This window comes from Tyto alba, unplaced genomic scaffold (genome assembly GCF_018691265.1).
Source record: "Tyto alba isolate M040663 unplaced genomic scaffold, T.alba_DEE_v4.0 Super-Scaffold_42, whole genome shotgun sequence".
NCBI lineage: Eukaryota > Metazoa > Chordata > Aves > Strigiformes > Tytonidae > Tyto > Tyto alba.
The window spans coordinates 25,682,828-25,704,975 of record NW_024881318.1 but is presented as its reverse complement, the minus strand read 5'-3'; the positions used below and the strand labels follow the sequence as shown (position 1 = coordinate 25,704,975).

At 43.9% G+C, this 22,148-nt stretch overlaps 1 protein-coding gene across 4 annotated transcripts in view; it reads right to left on the bottom strand.

Annotated features, from left to right (window-relative positions):
* KIF2A (kinesin family member 2A) overlaps window positions 1–22,148 on the bottom strand; it is a 71,821-nt gene that overhangs the window by 38,410 nt on the left and 11,263 nt on the right. The gene's annotated exons all lie outside the window — the stretch shown is intronic.

Here is a 22,148-nt window from a genome sequence, read left to right as displayed (position 1 = left end):
TGATACAGCACTGTATGTCCCAACACAGGAGTGAAGCCCTCTGAAATTGTATTCTAATATCTAATTCTTATGGACCTCCAACCATTTGGTATTTCAACTAAAATTAAATTGCCTGCAACAATAATACAAATCAACATTTTAAAAACAGCTGCCTACACAGACTGCTGAGCTGGAGTTAATGTGCCATTGCTTGAAAGACCCACAGCCAGCAAGCCCCCATCAAGTACAATAAAACCAGTTAACTTTCAGCAGGAATATGGATTTTTCTTCTTAAACATGTAGTGTGCCACAGATTTTTTATGTCCTATTTCATGTGCACAGTAGCGAGGAGTAACTGGAAGAGCTGAGCAGCCACGTGCTGACACAAAACAATCAAGACCCAGGTGTCACACTGATTTCACAACTGTGTTTTACCCTAAGAATACAAGAATTGGGGTTTCTAAAGAACATAAGTCCCATGCAGCCTCTCCCCTAACACCCTCCTTTAAGGAGCCATACCACGAACAAGCAATCCTTCACTCCACCCACCCTGAGCCACCCTCAGGTGTCCAAGGGCCACGCGCAGCTCCCAAATCACGAGCAACCATCCCAGAGCAGCCCATGCATGTGCTGCTGATGCCACCACCGGGCACCCACTCAGGGCAAAACGCCGCATGGTCCTTGCGCATCTGCTCTGGGCTGGGTCTCCTCCACCCTGCACTCACCCTTCTCCTTTCCTAAAGCTCCCATCCCCCAAAAATCCACTCCAGTTTTCTCCTCCGTTGATTATTTCAAACTTCTGGTTTAGCCCTTTCAGTCCTAATTTGACAGTTTTCCAAAGTTACTGGTATTATGCACTCTAAGCCTCCTCGGGCCTACTGAGGGGCAGGAAAGAAGAAAGCCCTTGACTGATATCCCAAATTATCTCACCTAATGGTACACGTAACAAACGTACACTGTTAATACTTCCTTTATTGCAAAGGCTGCCTAAACATTCACACCCAGTTAAAATTAAGCAAGAAGAGAGACGACAGGGAAGTGTCATGGAAGGTAAAAACAAATCTGTGTGCTCTAATATAATGTGCAGAGGAAGAGACTAACTGAAATTCGGGCAGCGCTCGGGGAACTTGCAGAGCAGCCAGCACCACCGGGCAGCACTGCTTTCACATACATTACATATGCATTTACAACCTCCATGCTTGTCCCTGGCCAAAGCATAAGAGTCACTCCACCACTAAAGAAGGTTAAATAGTGGGTTTTTTACTTTAAAAAAAAAAAAAAAACACACAAACAAACAAACAAACAAACAAAAAAAAAAAAACCAAAAACCCAAAACTCTCCCTTTGCTTCACTTGGTTGCTCTTCTCTAGCATTCACCATGTTTTTTTCCCCTAAGCCATGTTTTGGCTGAACAAGCCCTTCCATCCGTGCCTCCTGCACACCGTTCTCCCAGCACCCCAGCTGTGTGCTCTGCAGGGATGGCCTGCCTGCACTCCCCACTCGGGTGCTGCCAGGAGATGCGTGGGCAGGGACCACCCCCATGTCCTCCCCTCCACCCACGGGCACTCCACCCTTTCCCTTCACCCAAAGGACTACAGTGCGCAGGCAAGCATCCCGCCCCGGGACCTCGGCCCAAATTCTGCTGGTAGAGGAGCTGAAGCAAACTCACTGAGCACAACACTCTCGCACCTTATTTCCTTGGAGGAGTGTTTTTGTGCAAGTTTTCTTTGCACAAGGTCCTCAATACACCCCTCCATTAATTTCACTGTATTTAATAACCTCAAGGGACTTAATTTTGTACAGGAACACCTTGTGGTAGGACTGTTTTGATTACCCATCTGGTCCATCAGCAAAGCAGCAACAGAAGGCACTGTCTTCCTTTAGCAGTGCCACTCCTGCCACTTCTACAAAGAGCAATCTGGGAACACAAGGACACAAAAACTGTGGGAACTGGAAGACTCCTCAAGCTTACTTTGGTATAATCTGCTACTGCTTTAAGGCTTGGTCCAGCTGTCAACCCATAATCAAAAGAAAAACGATACATGAAAAATGTAAGTTTAGTGAAACATATTCTATACAATACTATAATAATCTTTAGTATGTTACCAAATTTTCTAAGTTTTGAAAAGCAGTATTCACAGCTGAAACCTGCGACACTGTATTAATCACAGAGCCATCATATAAGTCCTATTACCTGCTCCTGTGCTCTATTACTTTTGACAGAGAATGAATAATAATTTTTAAAGTTTTAACCTTTATCATGACAAGTGAAAGGAGATCAAAGCAGGCTGATGAATGAATAGAAAATACTGAACACTCTTACAAACACAGTAAGCCAGCATGCCTGAACAAAATAATCACAATAAATCTTCCATCTCTGCCAGATTTCATCTGTTCTCTGGCCAAGAAAGTCAGGGCTGAATTAAAAAAAAAAAAAAAAAACACAAAAAAAAAAAAAAAAAACACACAAAAAAAAAACCTGAAAAAATAGTAAAACTTATGTCCATCTTCCGAATATTCTCAGCTTAAATAGAAAATGTATACTATAATGTTTAAACTGGCAGTATACCCATACAATTTGTTCCTAAAAATTCTTTGTGTTACTGAAAGTTTACATGTTATTGAAATGCCAGAAAGCACATTTACATCTTTACAATTGCCTCTTGCTCTCCACAAACAGTATTCCATTATATTTTTCTAGTACACAGCTGAATACAGCAGCTGTGAAATTCAGGAATGCCAGCAACCAATTAGGCTGGCATAAACCTCGTCTAGCATATAAAGCAAGACCAAGCTGTAAATGCTAAAGCATAAGAGCCAAATCAATCTGCAGAGTGGTTGAAGGCAATGTCCCTCATTTCTGGTGCACTTTCTAGAGTTGGTATCAAAATCTGAAATGTAAACATGTCCATGTAAACACAAACATACATTACGACAAACTGAAAAAGGAATAAGTGATAAAATAAATACTATATTCACAAACATCTCAATAACAGAAGAAATTAGGGACACGGCGCTGATACATCTGCTCTTCACTCAGCGTTTGATTTCTAGCGCCTTTCCTCACATGCTTAGAATTCACATCACAGGCAGAACTTTTTCTGGGAAGGTATTACATTGCTGTAGGGCTCAAAACTAATGGAGAAGGTATTTGAAAAAGCTATTATTTATGTAAATATGTTGTATCATTCAGTGTGCAGTATCTGGCTTATCTCCTACTGACTAGACCACACAGAAGATACTGCTGCAGATACCGCAAATCAACACAAACACATGTGAAACCAACACTTTACAACTACCTTACAGACACCTATGTTACAACATTCTCACTCTAATCAGTACAAGGAAGTAACATCAACTTTTCATTTCCATCTCTTCTTAGTCATGTGATGAACATTTGACAAACAGAAGAAAGCAAGCACAAACATCTGTAGAAATATCAAATAAACCCTCTCTACCGTAGGAGTTTTTAGGGTAGCTATTGGTGCAGAAAAAGGTTCAGGAAACAGCAGCAAAAGCAAATAACCAGGGATAAACCAAAGATTTTAACTAACCCTCAACCTAGATAGCAGTGCAAACTGATTGCCAATATTGTACTTAGATCCTTACCTCTAAGCAAATTGAACATTTTCTACCTGCAAAACTTCTCCAAACCACCACAGCTGTGAAGCAGTGACCAATGACAGTACTAAAACCATGACCTTTTCATCTTCCTAATATGTTTCTGAAACATAAGTCAGTGTTAAATATGGGTTGGTGTTTTCTAAATGACAATCTGGGCTACAGCACTGGCTGGTATGAGACAAGCCCCTTTTTGCTCTCCCAAGTGACTCAAGAAATAAGGCTGGGAGAAGACCACAGCCTTCACCACCCTTCCACATAATTAAAGTGCACTCAGCCCAAAACACTGTACTGACACATCTCATGCAAAAATTTTGTGAAGTCCTAGAAATACCTTCAAGCCATAATAATTAAAAATTTACACACAGGCTCTGGATCTAGAAAGGTTTTTCATTTCCACTATGACCCCCTCATTCTTCCTCCCAAAACAGTAGCAGGACCCTGCCAAACAGTGTTATGCTATGAACACGATACAGTTGTTTATAACCCTGTCAGCTCAAACTATTACTTTTAGCAGGACTAGGCAATGGCAATGTTAACAGACCCAACATTCAGGAAAGGAAAATCCAAACCTTACATTACATCCTCTGAACTGCCACTTTTTTAGGAGCACAACTGTGCTATTTTAGCTCAGGCAGTAGTTCGTCAGCCAAGCACTTGGTTTTTCTAAGTGCATCAACAGTAAATGTTTCATAGATTAATGCAAAAATATACAACTTAACATCTGGTACAGAGTTTTGCTGAAGACAACCACTGCAACAGAACAGAAGCTACCCATCACTTAAAGGATGTTTGTGAATAGGCATTTGTGAAATAGCCATGATTTTCCTAATCACATTCATGAGGGACTAATATGAATGTTATCTCATCTAGAGACAGCTGGACAGGAATGACCTGCACCCTCTGACACTTGAGATTCAAAAATTAAAATTGCAAAAAGTAGAATTTTCTTCACTCTTAAAAATAATACAAAAACCAAGTCACATAGACAAATATATATATATATACACACACACATATACATATATATATATATGTTTAGGAGAAGCATGAAGCTGCAAATCCAGAAGCAGCATTTACCAGATTGACAGTGGTCCAGAACGTTGTCTCCTGTGCTACAGGCTCCAATCTTGGCAACTCTGGTGAGAGAACTTTCCTGTTCTCACAGAGCTCAGGGAGGTGAAAAATATTCCTCACCAAACAACGCCTATACCAAATTTCAAGGAAAAAGTCCCCAGGAAAAAGAGAACTCCAGGCTCACTGTCTCCATTAATGTCAACTGTGGCAACATCCCTGTTCAGGTGACCAGTGCTTGTCATGGTCCTGCTGCCATACACAGACAGTCCTAACAAGTTCGATTTTGTTCCAAAGTTTCATTTATCCACAAAAAAGGGGCCTCTTATTTTCTTTGTATCTACCACAGTTACACTTTAGATTTAGTTTACTGTCTTGGTTTGGGCTGAAATAGAGTTAATATTCCTTTTCAGGGACTAGATGAGCGCTGTGGTTTGGATTCAGCATTGGGTTTGGTATGGGAAGAATGCTGATAGCACACTGGTGTTTTCAGCTGCTGCCGAGACTTCAAGGACTCTCCGACTCCCCATGTCCTGCCCGTGCGCCAGGGCACAGGGAGCAGGGAGGGAGCACGGCCACAGCACCAGACCCAAACTGGCCAGTGAAATATTCCATATCATGGCACGTCGTGCTCACTGTATAGAGGAGGGGTGGTCAGGAAGGGGCTCTCTCTCTCTCTCTCTCTCTGCGATTGTGGGATCTTGGTGTCTCGGGGTCACTGGCCGGGAACGGGCTGGGGATTGGTCAGCGGGTGGTCAGCAATTACGCTGTACATTGCCTGTTTGTATATTGCTTTTTGTTTTCCCCCTATCATCATTATTGTTCTCGTTTTATTGCCATTATTAAACTGTTCCTATCTCACCTGTGAGTCTCCCTTCACCCCTCTAATCCCCTCCCCCATTCCCAGGTGGGGAGGGGGAAGGGAGGGTGACCAGCTGCGGGGGTTGGCTGCCTATCAGGCCCAAACCACAACAGTTACTTCCTCATACAGCTTTGTGTTGGTTTTGCCAGCCTTCCTTACTGTCTTGTCCATTACCTTAGTTAGAGTGCTATCACACTGTCAAAGATGCACAGTAGCTGCCATATTTCTAATGCAAGTTCTTAAATATTAAAAAAAACAACAACAAAACAACAACAACAAAAAAAAAAAAAAACACAAACATATAATTTTAAAGATATATTTTAATATTTATTTTGGTGAATTATCCCCAGCTACCAACTCATTTTGTTCTCTAAATTATTACAGCAATACCCAAGTCCTTCAAAAGACAAGCATATTACAACCGCATTTTATGATCTCTGTAAACTTCTACGTGACAGGGTTTTTGAGAACAGAAACTAGTATTAGCCAAATCATGTTTCTCATATCTGCCTATATATTTCAGCTTTTAATTAAAATCCAACTTAATCTATTCTTACCCCCATCTAGACAGCTACCAAACTCAGAAAAATCCCTAACATATGTATATAATTTCTGTGCAAAGCCCAATCAAATGCAGTGATTTAGAAAAAAAAAGTTCACAGATCTTACTGACAATCCACTAACAAATGGGGAGGTGGGGGGTGGGGGGCAGGTGAAGAACTACATATAAATATGCCACTGAACTGTGTATAGTATTTAGCTTCAGAATACAAACAGAACATTTAGAGTCCCTCATACAAACAGGATACAAGTGACTTTTTGGTTCCCCTTGCACTCAACACCAAGTCCCTCCACTCTGAACCACTAAACTGTAATTCTCAGCACTCACTCTAGCTGAACTTGTTAGCTGTCCATATTGATGCTCCTCTAATTTGTGTTTTTGCTTCTCTAATAATTGTCAAATCTCTAACCTTTTCACATTGTGATTCACTTGATTTTTCTGCAGACCATTCATTCTGCAAGCTGATCTTTAAAATTTCCCTTTACATTCAAAACAAGTTTCCTGTGGTTTCCCCAGCTAGAAGAACACTTCGGCTTTTCACTTGTCTTCAAAGTAGGTCCAGTTCCTTTTGGGGGTGGGGAGTTAATACTCTTTAAAGCACATTTCAAAGGGTATTATTTTACATTAGTGAGCTCCATCTTCCCTTTATTTGCTTTCAGAACCTTCAGCTGCTAGTGACATCAATGGTAGTCATCCCACTGGCTTCACAAAAGGTTGTCAAGAGCATCTCACCACCATAGCATTCGGAAGCTACAGCTGCATATTGCCTCTGTAGGTGTCAGTGTCAGAGCAAGAGAGGAGACTTGTTTCTAAAGCAGATCAATTCATAAAGAAGCGTCATATCACTATGGCCAACAGATGCACTGATATTTAGATACCTATCAGCAAGTTCTCAGTTGTACTGTGCCAGTCATCCTATCATTTTTGGGAGCAGGTAAGTTCTCCACATATAGCAGCCACAGAAAAAGATATTTGGAAGGAAGCACCTGCCCAATCATATCTAGTACATACTACCACCAAGTCCCCTACAAACTCGTCAATAAACTGAACACATTTCACCTTTATGTTATTAAGTAGTCTGCCTCCATTATATACCCTGGAAAGCTGCACTAGCACCAAACTGTCAACAAATACAAACTTTTTTACACATCATATGTGCTCACAGTCATTTAGTACTCTGTGCTTTCTTTTATGGCTTCTGCAAACACACCTGCACATCAACAGTGAGCCTGTCTCTATTGCAGTCTTTTAGGAACACCTTTTCCAACCAACACTGTCAACCAGGATGAGGTGCAATATCCCACAGGAGCTCCAGACTGCTTTCCACAGGATCACCCACTGCCAAATAACAGTAATTCTGAAATTGCACTCGCTTTTCCCCTTGTCACTTCACTCTGGTAGTCCACACTTATTTTGTGATTAACTAGAATATCAAGATTTTTCTCCTGTAATTTACAGTTTATCATCTCCCAATCTATACCAACAGCACTTTATTTGGTGCCATGCTTTACCCCATGTGTTTCACTTCATGCTTTCTAATCTTCCTGCATGATTTACATCTCCACAGAGATGATACTCCCACTCAGCCACTCAGAATTAGTAATGAAGTTTCCCTGAGAACAATGTTACTTTCTGTGTTATGACCAGGAATGAATAACTGTAATGGATGGGAAAAAACAGCCAGCCAATCCCAAAAGTGAACCCAGAAGGCACACTATTGGGTAGAAATTATTCAGTATGCTATCATCACCTGTCCTAATTATATTACTGTTCCTGTATTAAACTTCATCTGAATCATTTCTCATACACTACAAAACATTTTATTGAAACTCTGAGAAATGTATGTCTGACATGTAGATACCAGTAATGCTAACAAAGCCTCTCCCATCCCGATACCCCTTCAGGGCCAAGCTCAGGTTAGGGCACCCTGCACTCAGCTCCAGGATTCAGCACCATGTTTACCTGCTCCACCTCTAGGACACTACTCTGGGACACAGAGACTAGAGGCATTCAGCACCTGTCCTCCACTGCTTGCTACCACTATTAGTCATGGCACTGTATGTTCCTAAAATGCTTCCATTAGATTTGTAAATTCCCTCCTTGTTTCAGTGCAAGAAACAAGTGGGATGAGATGTAATCACTTCCAAAATTGATGTTAATGTGATAGCAAACTGCTCCATGACTTAAAATCCTTTTATTCATTATGCTGGTTTTGTCATTGGGGTACTGCAATAATCTTTCTTTTTTTCTGATGGGAAGGAGGGCCAACTTCTGCAAGGATCTACCACTTGCTATCAAGTTAGATTGTGTCATGTTCTTACTGAACATGGCATAAACAGTGACCAACCTTCTCATTCTCAAGCAGCAGGCAGTACTACGCTATGTGTGCTATTTTCTATGTAATAGAAAAACCACAAGTCCTGGAGATCACCTCCGTGCCTTTTTTCCAGGGTACACCATGGACAGAAACCCTAAGACAACTGGTACGGGTTGGTTCATGTCCACAACAGCCCTGGGACAGCACCTTCCATAGCATAACACTCACAACTACAGCACTTAGTGCTCAACCCAAGTCCCTCAGCTGTGCCCATGGTAGCAAGCAGCATACTGCAACAGGACCAGACCTGCAGAGCAAAGCAGGTGGTCTGGGGAGCAGACATTCATACCGCATGTTTTGGAGGGGACTGGGTGTGGGGGCATCCAGTGCCACAATCTGAACATCCCTTGTTGGAGTCCATCATGTACATACCTGGAGTGTACCTTCTTGTTAAATTCCACCCAAAATGAATTTAGTGTGGTCCAAGGCTACTTTCAAAGTGAAATCAAGCATAACACAAAGACATAAAGGATGATCAGAGAATACATGTCCCAAGTCCCTTTTTCATCTGAGCTGAAATCCTTGTACAGGTACACCCCTGTGGTCCCAAGTGGCATGCCTACAGCCCTAAGACCTCTTTTTTTTTTTTTACAATCATTCACCTTGACCTACACAAAAGTGAGAAAACTGCATAGCAGTCTCCCACTATGATGCTTTCAGAGCATGAATAGGAGCACGTGCTGCATGACCAGGGACATGCACAAAAATATGAAAGTGTGATGCTTACTAAAATGAAGAAGGGCTGTCCAAGCAGTGACATCCAAAACGATGTAGTTCAGGTCTCTTCTCAGGAACCAGTCAAGGAAGTTTAGGTTTCGTGTAAGAGGTAGGTGTCCTGGGTTGAGTGAGTGAGTGGTGGAGTTTTTTGGTAGCAGGGGAGGGGGCTATAGGGGCGGCCCCCTGTGAGAAGCTTCTCGAAGCTCCCCCAGCTCCAAGTCAGACCCACCTCTGCTCAAAAACTGAGCCAATCAGCTGCGCCTCTGCGATAACGTATTTAAGAAGGGACGTGGTGAGGAGCAGTGGGACTTGTGAGGAGGAGTTGCTGCAGCTGCGTGAACACCAAGGTCAGTGGAGGAACGGAGTGGAGAGGGTCCCAATATGGAGAGTGGCTCGAGTAATGACAATCACCCCGATGCGGCTACATGTCGTCCCCCTCTACTGCCCAAATCGCTTGGTTATATCCTTTGCACAGCAAGCACCCGCTGTTCACGCGCCCCATACCCCTTGATTATTGGTCATAAGCAACTTATCACACACCCAAAGGGAAACTGTGACAGGCAAGCATCTTGCAGTTTGCTGCATACTTGTGCTTAGCTTAGCCAGATACATAGCTGGGAAAATTCCTCATTAACAGATACAGTTCCTCACAGCACAGCCCTTCAAGGTCATCCTCATAACACAGCTGTTGTTAGCAGTCTGATCTCAGGCCTGGATTGTCCAAACCCTGTAACAAAATATCATGGCCATTCCCTCTTTTTCTTTTTGGACAATCCAGACTTGATTCATGACCTTTGTCAGCCCTTTTCATATTCATGAAATACAAAGACAGACAGCTAAAAATATAAGCAGACAGTAAATAAGCAAGCAAAGGCCTTCTCTTAATAAGCTAGCTAACCATCCACTGATTACCAGACATTGCTATGGTCGCTGATTTAAATCAAGTGTTTGAAACACATCATATCCTGTTGACCCAAAACCTGTGTCTCCTCCAATGTCGGAAGGACCATTCAGAAGTGATTGACGCAAGGGATGTTTTAACTCTAAAGCAACAATTTGAGCAATTTTACTACCTTTTGGAACGGTTACCGGTGGTTGTAATGCATATGCCGTAATTTGGATTTGACCTGTTTAATCTGCATCAATGACATCAGGGAGCACAACAATGCCCCGCTTTCCCGTGGACGATCGACCAATTAATAACCCACCCACTGGGGAATTTCTAGAAAACAAAGGTTCATATGCTGTGGTTGGTATAAGTGTCACAGAAGTACTGGTTAATGTGGTCTCTACTGCTGTTGTCACATCCACTCCGAGGCTTCCTGGGGTCTCTGGTGTGTGGTTGAGTAGGAAACCTGGGTGGTTGAGACCTGGACTTGTGTCATCGCGCGAGGTCCCTTCACATTGCGCCTGTCATTTCCTGACTTTCTGCAGGCCATAGTTGCATGAGTATCTGTATTGCAGGTATGGCACCAAACAGGCTTGGTGCATCTGTGTTTCCAATGACCTGTCTCACCACAACAATAGCATGCACCCGTGGTCTGACTACTTTTAGCCAGCTGCCTCTTTGGCCACCCTCCACTACTTCTCAACGCAGCAGCCATTGCCGTTAATGGTTGATGAAAAGTTTCCTTCATGGCTGCCGAGAAAGCTGCAGCTTGGTTCAATTGCTCAGCCCGAGATGTTAACAGCAGCATGTCATCTACCCCCGATCCTTGCAGGAGCGTGGATATTAGGTGCTTGGTGGTTGCATTACCATTGTCAAAAGCTAGTGCGCAGAACAACTGTGTCTGCATGCCCTCAGTGAGTTCCGGAGCATCTTTCAACGCCGCATGGAGTCGGTCGACAAATTGGCTAAATGGTTCAGTGGCCCCCTGTCGCACCATTACATACGATGGTGCTTTCTTCTTATCTGGTACCACTAACAATGCATGATGAGCCAATGACTGTGACTGCTGGTGGACCGGAGTCGGCAGAGATAATTGGGCAGCTGTTGTCAAATATTGTCCGTCCCCAATTAGCATCTGAGCTGTCACTCCATATAGTGCATCTCCCTGTTGTCGGGGAACACTGGTTTCTGCTACCATTAGTCTCTTCCACTCTCTTTCCCACAGCAAAAATTGTGATGATGATAAAAGCAGTGATGCTATCTGCTTACTATTATTTAGACATAAAACATCAGCTGTAAAAATGAACTGTATAATGTTTCTCACTGCCTCAGATCGTAGCCCATAAGTGGTCACAGTTTGTTTGGCCTGGTTCAAGATCTTCCAATCATGAGGTTCCCAATTAGGACCCCCATTCGTTGTCACTACCGGGCAGGCCAACGCTCCAGCAGCATGCCAGTCCCCTTTTAACAAGGCATCACGAATCACCCCACTCCATCGGGACTGAGCTAAAAGCAGAGCTGGTTCTGGTAAGGGTGATGGGAGTGGGTGTGGCAAGGCCGACAGCAGCGCTTCCTTTTCTTGTAATTGTAAATGCAGAGTTCTGTTCTGTAGCTTAACTTCTGTAATTTTCTTCCAAGTTCTTGGACGCTGTCACTGTCCTTTCCCGATGTTTGACTCTCTTGCTTTAATTTGGACATAGCTGCCGTCTCACTCTCTGAGCCAGACACTGAACTGCATTCCGTGGGCACTCCCCCTTGTTCTCCCGCGCCGCCTGATTTCTCTGCGGCTTCTTGCGCGGTGGAGCAAACAGGAATACTTGGTGACATGCCCTTAATAGAGCGGAGCTGTTGATTAACCCCAAAGAAGGTGGCTAATCGTGACAGACGATTGGTTTCGGCAGGGACCAGTGGGGATGGTATAGCGCCGATAGCCTCAATAGCAGCAGCGGCAACTTTCTTTTCTGCTGCCATCTCCCCCAGAGCTTTTACGATCGTTCGCCAGACCAGCCCTTGCTGTCGTGCTTCACTGCCTTTATTGCCTCCAGTGATAGTCTCGTCCCACAATGAATCACCTACTTCGCGCCCCTCCTGTTGGCTAAATATTAGCGAGGGGTCACTCATTCTGACCCGTTTTCTAGCCCACTTAACCAGATTGTGGACATCTCCCTCTTTTTCACCTCTCAGAGAGCATACTAAGAAGCAGTGTTATTGCCACGTCCGTTTCCATCGCGGTCTACCTCCTGGCAAGGGTCAGTCAGCCAGCTGACTCGGTTGCTCGCGTCTCCTTTTCGCAGCAACTCACTTGCTCACCACTCTCCGGCTCCCAAATCGAAAGTTCATTCGATGCTGCAGAGTCTTCGATCCATATTTAAACGTCCGACTTCAGAGGCTGTACAGCGTCCTAGTCAATCTGAGGGTCCCTGTTCAGGGCGCCAAATGAAGAGGGTCCCAATATGGAGAGTGGCCCGAGTAATGACAATCACCCCGATGCGGCTACATGTCGTCCCCCTCTACTGCCCAAATCGCTTGGTTATATCCTTTGCACAGCAAGCACCCGCTGTTCACGCGCCCCATACCCCTTGATTATTGGTCATAAGCAACTTATCACACACCCAAAGGGAAATTGTGACAGGCAAGCATCTTGCAGTTTGCTGCATACTTGTGCTTAGCTTAGCCAGATACATAGCTGGGAAAATTCCTCATTAACAGATACAGTTCCTCACAGCACAGCCCTTCAAGGTCATCCTCATAACACAGGTGTTGTTAGCAGTCTGATCTCAGGCCTAGATTGTCCAAACCCTGAAACAAAATATCATGGCCATTCTCTGTCAGAAATTCTACTAAAATGGAGGAAGAAAGGAGGGGGGAGGTGTGCCGGAGCAGAGACCCCCCTGTATCCTGTCGGGAGACGGCAGGGTGGCCCCCCCTGCCACCCACGAAGATCTACGGTGGAGCAGACATTGATTTATGGCCTGTGGCTTCCACCTCAGTGATTAAGGTTCTGTGCCCGAAGAAGGCCGGGGTCTCATGGGAAAAGGTAGCCCCACTGCTGTAATTCAGCGCTGGGAGGATTGCAGCATGCGGGGGTGTCCCACACCGGAGCAGCTCAGGAAGGGCTGCAGCCGTGGGAGGGAATCCAGTCGGAGGAAGTTAGTGACCCATGACGGAGCAGTGTGGGGAACGCTGCAGGCCCATGGGAGGAACTCATGTCGGAGAAAGTTTGTGGAGGACTGTCTCCTGTGAGAGGGGGACCACAATGGAGCAGAAGGAACAAGTTCCGGACACTCCCCTCACCGAAGATACAGGAAGTGGCAGCGCTGACTGCACCCCCCATTCCCTGCCCCTGCGCCACTGGGGGAGGAGGTAGAGATATCAAGAACAGAACTGAGCCCGGGAAGAAGGGAGGGGTGGGGGGAAGGTGTTCTCAAAATGTGGCAGTGCTTCTCACTGTCCTACTCTGTTATGTGTTGTTACTGTCTGTAATAAATGTATGTTCTTTTTTTTCTTCCCCTAACAAGTCTGCCTTTTGCTCGTGATCATAAAGGGGGATTTTTCCCCATCCCAGTCCTATCTCAAACCCCAAGCCTGGCTCTCTGTCCCTTCTCATTGCCGGAGGAGAAGGGAGAGAGAGCTGCTGCATGGTGGTTGGCTGCCAACCAGGCCCAAACCACAACAGTAGGTCATCTGGTTCACTCCAGATGGGAGCCTGGAAATGAACTAGCACATAGGCAGTAAGAATGATCATGGTACCAGGACACTAGACTAAAATGAGGTGCACAAATTCACAACAGTCCAAATCATGAAATGCTTTAATCCTCTGTACAAGAAGAATACATGTAACCAAGTGCTAATGAAGGAGGGGACTGGAAAAATGAAGCACTGTTCCCTTCTATGATGTACGCCTCTCAAAACATTAGCTAGAAACTTAGACATCATCTTCCAGCCTAGTGTTCAGTTACACTCTGAATTACACTAAAGCTGGGGTCTGATCCTTTGACAAGACAGCTTTCTGGATAGTCAGATGCCATGACTTCAAAAGGTCCTCTCAAAAATAAAGGAACACGCAAAAAGGTAGCCAATGATCTTCAACACAGACAAAAGATAATGTACCCAGAGAAAAATAATCTAAATAATTGGCACACGATGCTGGAACTGAAACTCTAAGATGCAACTCAAGTAAAAGATCCTTAAGTTAACACAGTTCTCTAAAAACATCAACTCAACATGCAGCTGCAACAATAAAAAAAGCCAGTAAAACATAAAAGCAAGTGTAATTTTCAAACTATAAATAAAACTCTGGTACACCCACATCTCAAATACTGTGGTACGAATCTTCACACCTCAAAAAAAATGTAGCAGAATTAGAGGAGGTAAAGAGAAGAACAGCTACGAAGAACAACAGAAGATATTAAGGCGAGTGAGACTGCTCGCTTTTGAGGAAAAGGCTGTGGGTGGATTTGGTTGCACTGTACAACCATAAATGACAAAATCAGTGGAAACTGTTATTCACCCAATACTGCAACACTAAAGCTGGGAGTAGTCTCTTCAGACAGATAAAAGTAGCAATGTACTTTTCTATGCAGAAAACAGAGAACTTCTCAATCTTCCTTCCACAAGAGGTTGTGGAGGCAGACAGCCTAAGCTGGGTTAGAAAGATATTCAATGAATTCCAAGACAATAGGTCTATAAATGGATATTTAATAGGACTAGGCAGATTTGTACTTCCAATATCCCAGATACAATACTGGATACTGGTGGAAGACAAAGACTGAGGATAGGGGCAAGGCTGACCTGCTTTCCCTAAATAGCCTCCCACACTGCTACTGGGCTAGATGAACCATCAGTCTGATCCACCAGGGTACTTTTACGCAGTAAGCGTACTTTAAAGAACCTCCAAAAAGGCAGAGACACTTCGTAAGATTTAAAAAAAAAAAAAAAAAAAGAATAAAAAAAAATCATGCTCTCCAATCTCAGTAAAAGTTTTATCAAGAGAGAGGGGGAAAAAAAGTTTTCAATAGCTTTTCATAAAGTAAATTTAATTTTGTCATATGCTAACATTATAACCTCCCTTCCAACGCGTAAAAAAAGCCCAAACCAAAATTACAATAATCTACCCATTTTCAAAGTTCTTGTGAGGTTTTCCAATACCCACCATGTGGAAAACATAGGCATGATTTGTGTCAAAATAAAATAAGGTCTGATAATTGTAATTGTTGTACCCTGTGTGGATCGGAAATGATGTGTGATCACTATAACCTGTATAATAATTGTGATGAATGTTGGAATCAAATCGAGAATATGCAAGAATAAAATATAGATCAGTGTGCTTCTTGCTTGGAACAATGTAACCGCTTCCTAGAAACTCCGCCTTGAGCTGATGCAACCTCTGCTGAGAACAGCCCGCCGACAGACAAAACCCCGCCACTTCCAAAAGATCCAACAGGAGAACAGCGCGCCAAGAGGCAGAGACCTCCAGACTTCCAAAGGACCCAATAAGGGACGGACATGTACCCCAGCAACTCGAATGATCCAGTGGAGGAAGAGCAGGATGACTGTCTGGTAAACCGGGATTGGCCAAGACGCAGATGCAAGAGTGTAAAAGACACTGCTGTTAGAACTCAGTGTGCGAGTGGCAGAGCTGAGACTCCCCGCGCACCCAGCGCTGCTTTGCTTATTGCTTCTCACCCCAAATTGGCTGAACCCAAATAAAATTGTATGCTTATTATGAAATTGGACTTCAGTCAATTATAACAACCAGCCCCTTTCATGGCCCATATGACCCCCTCCCAGTTCTCAGATTTAAGGAAGATTAAGCAATGAGAGCTGCAAACTTTATACGAATGAGAACAAAATGTTAACATATGCCATAATAGTATTTTCCGTCCTCTAGCACTTTTTTTCTTTTACTGCTGCTGCATAAGTGAAGGTTTTCATTCAATTCCTGGTAATGACATTCACATCTTTCCTACGAGTTGACAACTTGTAAACAAGTTGCAGGAATAGCTCAATGTCTTCTTACATATATTTTTTTAGTTCCGTGAAACGGAACATAATTTGACACCTTTTTGCACATTTAGTCAGCAGTTCCTTGGAGTCCTTTAGGACAATTTTGCAGGCAGCTTCTGTAAAATCTTTTAAAACTGCTTCTGAAAGTTACTGTCTAGAATACTTTGCTATATACTTTTGCAGTTGAAAGTCCTCTGTATTCAGTATAAATTTCAATACAGTTACAGTATGTAGGAGCAAAACCAGATTTAGTTAAGTATCTCCTTCAAACAGCACTGGCATTTAGTGGTTGTTGAAATTCTTTTAGAAACAAGATTTAAGACTGTGGGGGATTCAAGTAGTGTGGTGAATACCCCCTGCCAAAAGACTGAGGTGACTTGGCCAGTCTTCTCTCCCTTCCCCCTTTCTCATTTTGTTTGTTGCTTGAATAAGTGACAGAGATCTTTTTCATGATTTTCTCTACTTTTCACTGAAGCTGACAGTAGCTGCCTAGAAACAATAGCTTCCTGCATCACACAGAACATTTCTACCAGCACCTTCTACAGATGTTTTCAAATAGTAACATTTGCCCTACATGATCCATCCTGTCAAATAGTTGGGGGGGGGGGGGGTTGTTGTTTTTTTGTTTGTTTTTTCGTTGTTGTTGTTGGTTGTTTTTTTTCCCATTTCCCTTACTTTACTATATTACTCTTAGTAAGAATATTTGCCACTACTTAATTTATTACAGAGCTGCTAACTGCTGCTCTTGGTTACAAGTCAGAAGCCTTTATTCTCATAAAAGTTTAAAGCTTGGTCTTTTTCCCTTATCTTAAGATTCTAAAAGCTCAAATCAACAAGAAAACTTTAATATTTTAATTCCTCTCTGTATTTGATGGAAGATTATTGTAACTTAAAAAGCATGTGGTTGTGATTTATAGTTGCCTCATTCATCACCACCTGTATTCCTGTCCTATTAAAATGTCAAAATAAACTGGGAAGTTCAATTCATAAAAGTATAGAACAACATGACAACGTGACCCAAAATTGAAGCAGAAACTTGGAGTATTCCAAAATCTAAGTGTGCATGTGTTTTTTAAACTGAATTAATTTCCACTGCCCTGTTCCTAGAGTCAGAGATCCTCATCATTGCATAATTATGCATGCCTGCATCTCCAATAAACACTTTTCTAAATCAGTTGGAAATACACCTCAAACTCCGTATGTTGTTCCCCTTGCAGATGAAAGTAACACATTTTACTGACTGCAAAATGTGCATCACTGTGCAACAACAATTCTAGAACCAAACTCTGCAAAGGTGCAAGTATGCCCACCTTGCTTCTGCAAAGAAAGTTTTAAACAAAGCCCAAGTTCCACCTCCCTCCAATCACACATTCAGCGTGTTCATCCATTGAAGGCAACTCTTAACATACTATCTGGTAAAATAATCACAATTCCGATACCCGGGATTACACAGAGCTGTCGTTGCCTAATGAGAGACATGAGAAACTCAAACTTGCATTTGACAAAGCTTCAATGCTATTACTGATAACTTGAAAGCAAGGTAACATTCTCCCATGTGAAAAGCATGACCACCTGCCCATAAAAATTAAATCAAAGTAAAAAATTTTGTTACCTTCAAGTTACCTGAAGTGACTTGTTACTGCATGGGATCAGATGATTAGTTTTACAGTTAGTGTTGCAGAAGTGGCAAGGAATGTAGCAGACTGTTCCCTTTACAAGTCCTGGAAACTTAAGAGCCACTTATGCCTAATGCAACCAGAATTGCCACTAGGTAAAAACAATAACCTACACTGAAAGCATATTATTTGAATAAAGCAAAACAAAAAACTCTACTATCACATTCAAGCCTTTAAGCAGCAAAATTCCTTATTCCTCTTTCTCCAGAGTCAAACTCAGTGTTGCTAAACACAACCCCATTAAAAAAAAAAAAAAATTCTCAACTGATCAAGTGGCTTAATTACTAAATCTAACTGATAATTCACATTTTTAAAAAATGTCAAAGTTTTGGTTAGACACACAGTTTTACAGAGTTATCTTCAAGAACCTCTACCTACTCTTTTTAACTAAGGTATTCTAAAATTAACTTGGGATCCTAGCAACACGAAACAGCTGAATATAGACTGTAATAGTAGAGTTATCGAAAGTCTTCTAGGTGTGTTCTGCTCTTGTAAATGATTCGGTACAGTACACACATTAAAAGGACTAATATGCATAAGCTTGATAAATTATGTTAGAATTACCTTTCCTGGAAAAGAGAATGAATTTTTCACACAGCTTTATTACCTTTCATCTAGCATGTAAAATCAAGTTTTATATATTTAGCAACAAACAAATCCAAGGACAGCAAAATTAATTCCGCAGAACACTCTGTAACAGAGAAACAACAATGCCATCCTTGTAACACCCTTCAGAGAATTACTACTTGTGTGTTGTGGTTTGAGCCTACTCAGCAGCTAAATGCCACACAGCCGCTCACCCACCCTCCCCCCCACTCGGGAACGGGGAGGGAATCGGAGGGGCAAAGGGAGACTCGCGGGTTGAGTTAAAAACAGTTTAATAACAGTAACAGAACAATACGGTGACAGCAGTACCAGCGGGTAATGTACCATACAGCTGCTCACCACCACCTGACTGACACCCGCCTGGCGATCCCAAACACCAAGGCCCCACAGCCACACTCCCAGAAGTGGCAGCCCCTCCCGGCCCTCTCCTGCCTTTATATGGTGAGCACAAGGTCACATGACAGGGGATATCGGCCAATCGGGGCCCATCCCTCCAGCTGTGCTCCCCCCGCCCCCGCACACAGGTGAGGGCACTGGGACCTGGGGAGCCCCTGGGGTCTCAGGGGGCTGCAGCTCCTCCCGCTGCCAGACCAACGGGAACTCCAGTCCAGCCCCTACCAGGACAGTACCCACCCCTTATTCCATATCATTTTACGTTATGCTCACGTTCCATATTTCTAATGCATTATTCTTATTTACAATCCTCTTCCTTGGTCAAAGACATACGCACACAGATGTCATTCCCTCAGTCCATGGTCCATCATTGCAGGATGTATCATGAGTTGACTTGGTCCACAGCTTCAGGTTCCATCTGCCCTAACAGTCCCTTCAGGCAGGAGGAGCAATGCTCAGTCAGTAGGGCAGAGGTGTCCTTGGACCTGGCAGGGGGATGGCATGCAGTCTCTGTTGCAGTCGGAGCTGGTGGCTGATGCATCTGATGGTGTCTGTATTCACAGTCTGCGGCAGTCGCTGGGCATCAGTTGCTGGAACCAGTCCTATTTTCATCCAAGTTCATGTTTGCCATAACAAAGCATTGGTAGGGTGGTCCGGTGACAAATCTAATACAGCTTATTGGCTATTTTCACCTAACATTAAGTCCCCTTGAGGTACACATTGGACTTCCCAGTCCTTCTTCATTACCCACCAAGTGCACCCGGGTCCTTGGGCAAAGGTAATCCCACGTATGGGCTTACCTTTACCTGAAGGAGGTATAACTCAGACGGTCTTCCCCAGCATGTTTTTAGGGTGCACTACTGGGACTCTGTCTCCACCTACAATATGCAGAATGTTTGACTGCACAGGGCCAGCCTGGTTGGCAGATCCTCTAGTATTGACTAACCAGGTGGCCTTTGCTAAATGTGTGTCCCAATGCTTAAAAGTTCCACCTCCCATTGCTCTCAGCATGGTCTTTAGTAACCCACTATACCGCTCAATTTTCCCGGAGGCCGGGGCATGATAGGGGATATGATATATCCACTCAGTGCCATGTTCTTTTGCCCTGGTGTTTATAAGATTATTTCAAAAATGAGTACCATTATCTGACTCGATTCTATCTGGGGTGCCATGCCACCACAGGACTTGTTTTTCAAGGCCCAGAATAGTGTTCCGAGCAGTGGCATGGGGCACAGCATATGTTTCCAGCCATCCGGTAGTTGCTTCTACCATTGTGAGGACATAACGCTTACCATGCCGAGTTTGTGGGAGCGTGATGTAATCAATCTGCCAGGCCTCCCCATATCTATACTTTAACCATCTCCCTCCATACCAAAGAGGTTTTAACCGCCTGGCCTGCCTGATTGCAGCACATGTCTCACATTCATGGATAACCTGTGATATAATGTCCATAGTTAGGTCCACCCCTTGGTCACGAGCCCATCTATATGTTGCGTCTCTTCCTTGATGGCCCGAGGAGTCATGGGCCCAACGAGCCATAAATTTTTCGCCCTTATGCTGCCAGTCCAGATCTACTTGGGCCACCTTAATCTTTGCAGCCTGGTCCACCTGGTGGTTTTTTCATGTTCTTCCATTGCTCGATTTTTGGGTATATGAGCATCTACGTGGCGCACTTTCACAACCAAGTTCTCTATTCGAGCAGCAATATCTTGCCACTAATCAGCAGCCCAGATGGGTTTGCCTCTACGCTGCCAGCCACTCTGTTTCCACTGCCCCAACCACCCCACAGGGCATTTGCCACCATCCATGAATCAGTGTAGAGGTAAAGGACTGGCCAGTTTTCTTGCTCGGCGATACTTAAGGCCAGCTGGATGGCTTTCACCTCTGCAAATTGACTGGATTCACCTTCTCCTTCAGCAGCTTCTGCGACCCGTCGTGTGGGGCTCCACACAGCAGCCTTCCACTTCCAATGTTTCCCTACAATGCGACAGGACCCATCGGTAAATAAGGCATATCGCTTCTCATTATCTGATAGTTCATTATATGGCGGTGCCTCTTCAGCTCGGGTCACCTCTTCCTCTGGTGACATTCCAAAGTCTTTGTTCTCTGGACAATTTGTGATTACTTCCAGTATTCCTGGGTGGTTGGCGTTTCCTATTCGAGCCCGCTGTGTGATGAGCGCGACCCACTTACTCCACGTAGCATCAGTTGCATGATGTGTTGAGGGGACCTTCCCTTTGAACATCCAGCCCAGTACCGGCAGTCGGGGTGCCAAGAGGAGCTGTGCTTATGTGCCAATCACTTCTGAAGCAGCTCAGACCCCTTCATATGCTGCAAGTATCTCTCTTTCAGTTGGAGTATAATGGGCTTCAGATCCTCTATATCCTCGACTCCAGAATCCCAGGGGTCGACCCCGGGTCTCCCCTGGTCCCTCTGCCAAAGACTCCAGGTAGGGCCATTCTCCCCAGCTGCAGTGTAGAGCACATTTTTAACATCATGTCCTGCCTGAACTGGCCCAAGGGCTACGGCATGAACAATTTCTTGTTTAATTTGTTCAAAAGCTTGCTTTTGTTCAGGGCCCCATAAAAAGTCATTTTTCTTTTGGGTCACTTGATAAAGAGGGCTTACGATCTGACTGTAATTTGGAATATGCATTCTCCAGAAGCCTATCACACCTAAGAAAGCTTGTACTTCTTTTCTGCTGGTTGGTGGAGACATAGCCGTTATTTTATTAATCACATCCTCTGGAATCTGATGATGTCCATCTTGCCATTTGATTCCTGAAAACTGAATCTTCTGCACAGGGCCCTTGACTTTACCCCGTTTTATGGCAAAGCCAGCTCTCAAAAGAATTTTAACTATTTTCTCTCCCTTCTCAAAAACTTCTTCTGCTGTATTCCCCCATATAATGATGTCATCAATACACTGTAAGTGTTCTGGAGCTTCACCCTGTTCCAGTGCAGTGTGGAGCAGTCCATGGCAAATAGTGGGACTGTGTTTCCACCCCATGGGCAGTCTGTTCCAGATGTATTGGACACCCCTCCAGGTGAAAGCAAACTGTGGCCTGCGCTCTGCTGCCAGAGGGATGGAGAAAAAGGCATTGGCAATATCAGTTGTGGGGTACCACTTGGCTGCCTTTGACTCCAATTCATACTGAAGCTGCAGCATGTCTGGCACAGCAGCACTTAACAGTGGTGTGACTTCATCCAGGCCCTGATAGTCCACTGTCAGTCTCCACTCTCCATCAGACTTCCGCACTGGCCATATGGGGCTGGGTGCACTGGACTTCATCTGGGTCTGTGGGTAGCTGCGCATCATCTGGATCATAATAAACCATCTCCCGCACAGCCAGTTCCCTCAGGTATTGGATGCCTCTCTCCATGGCA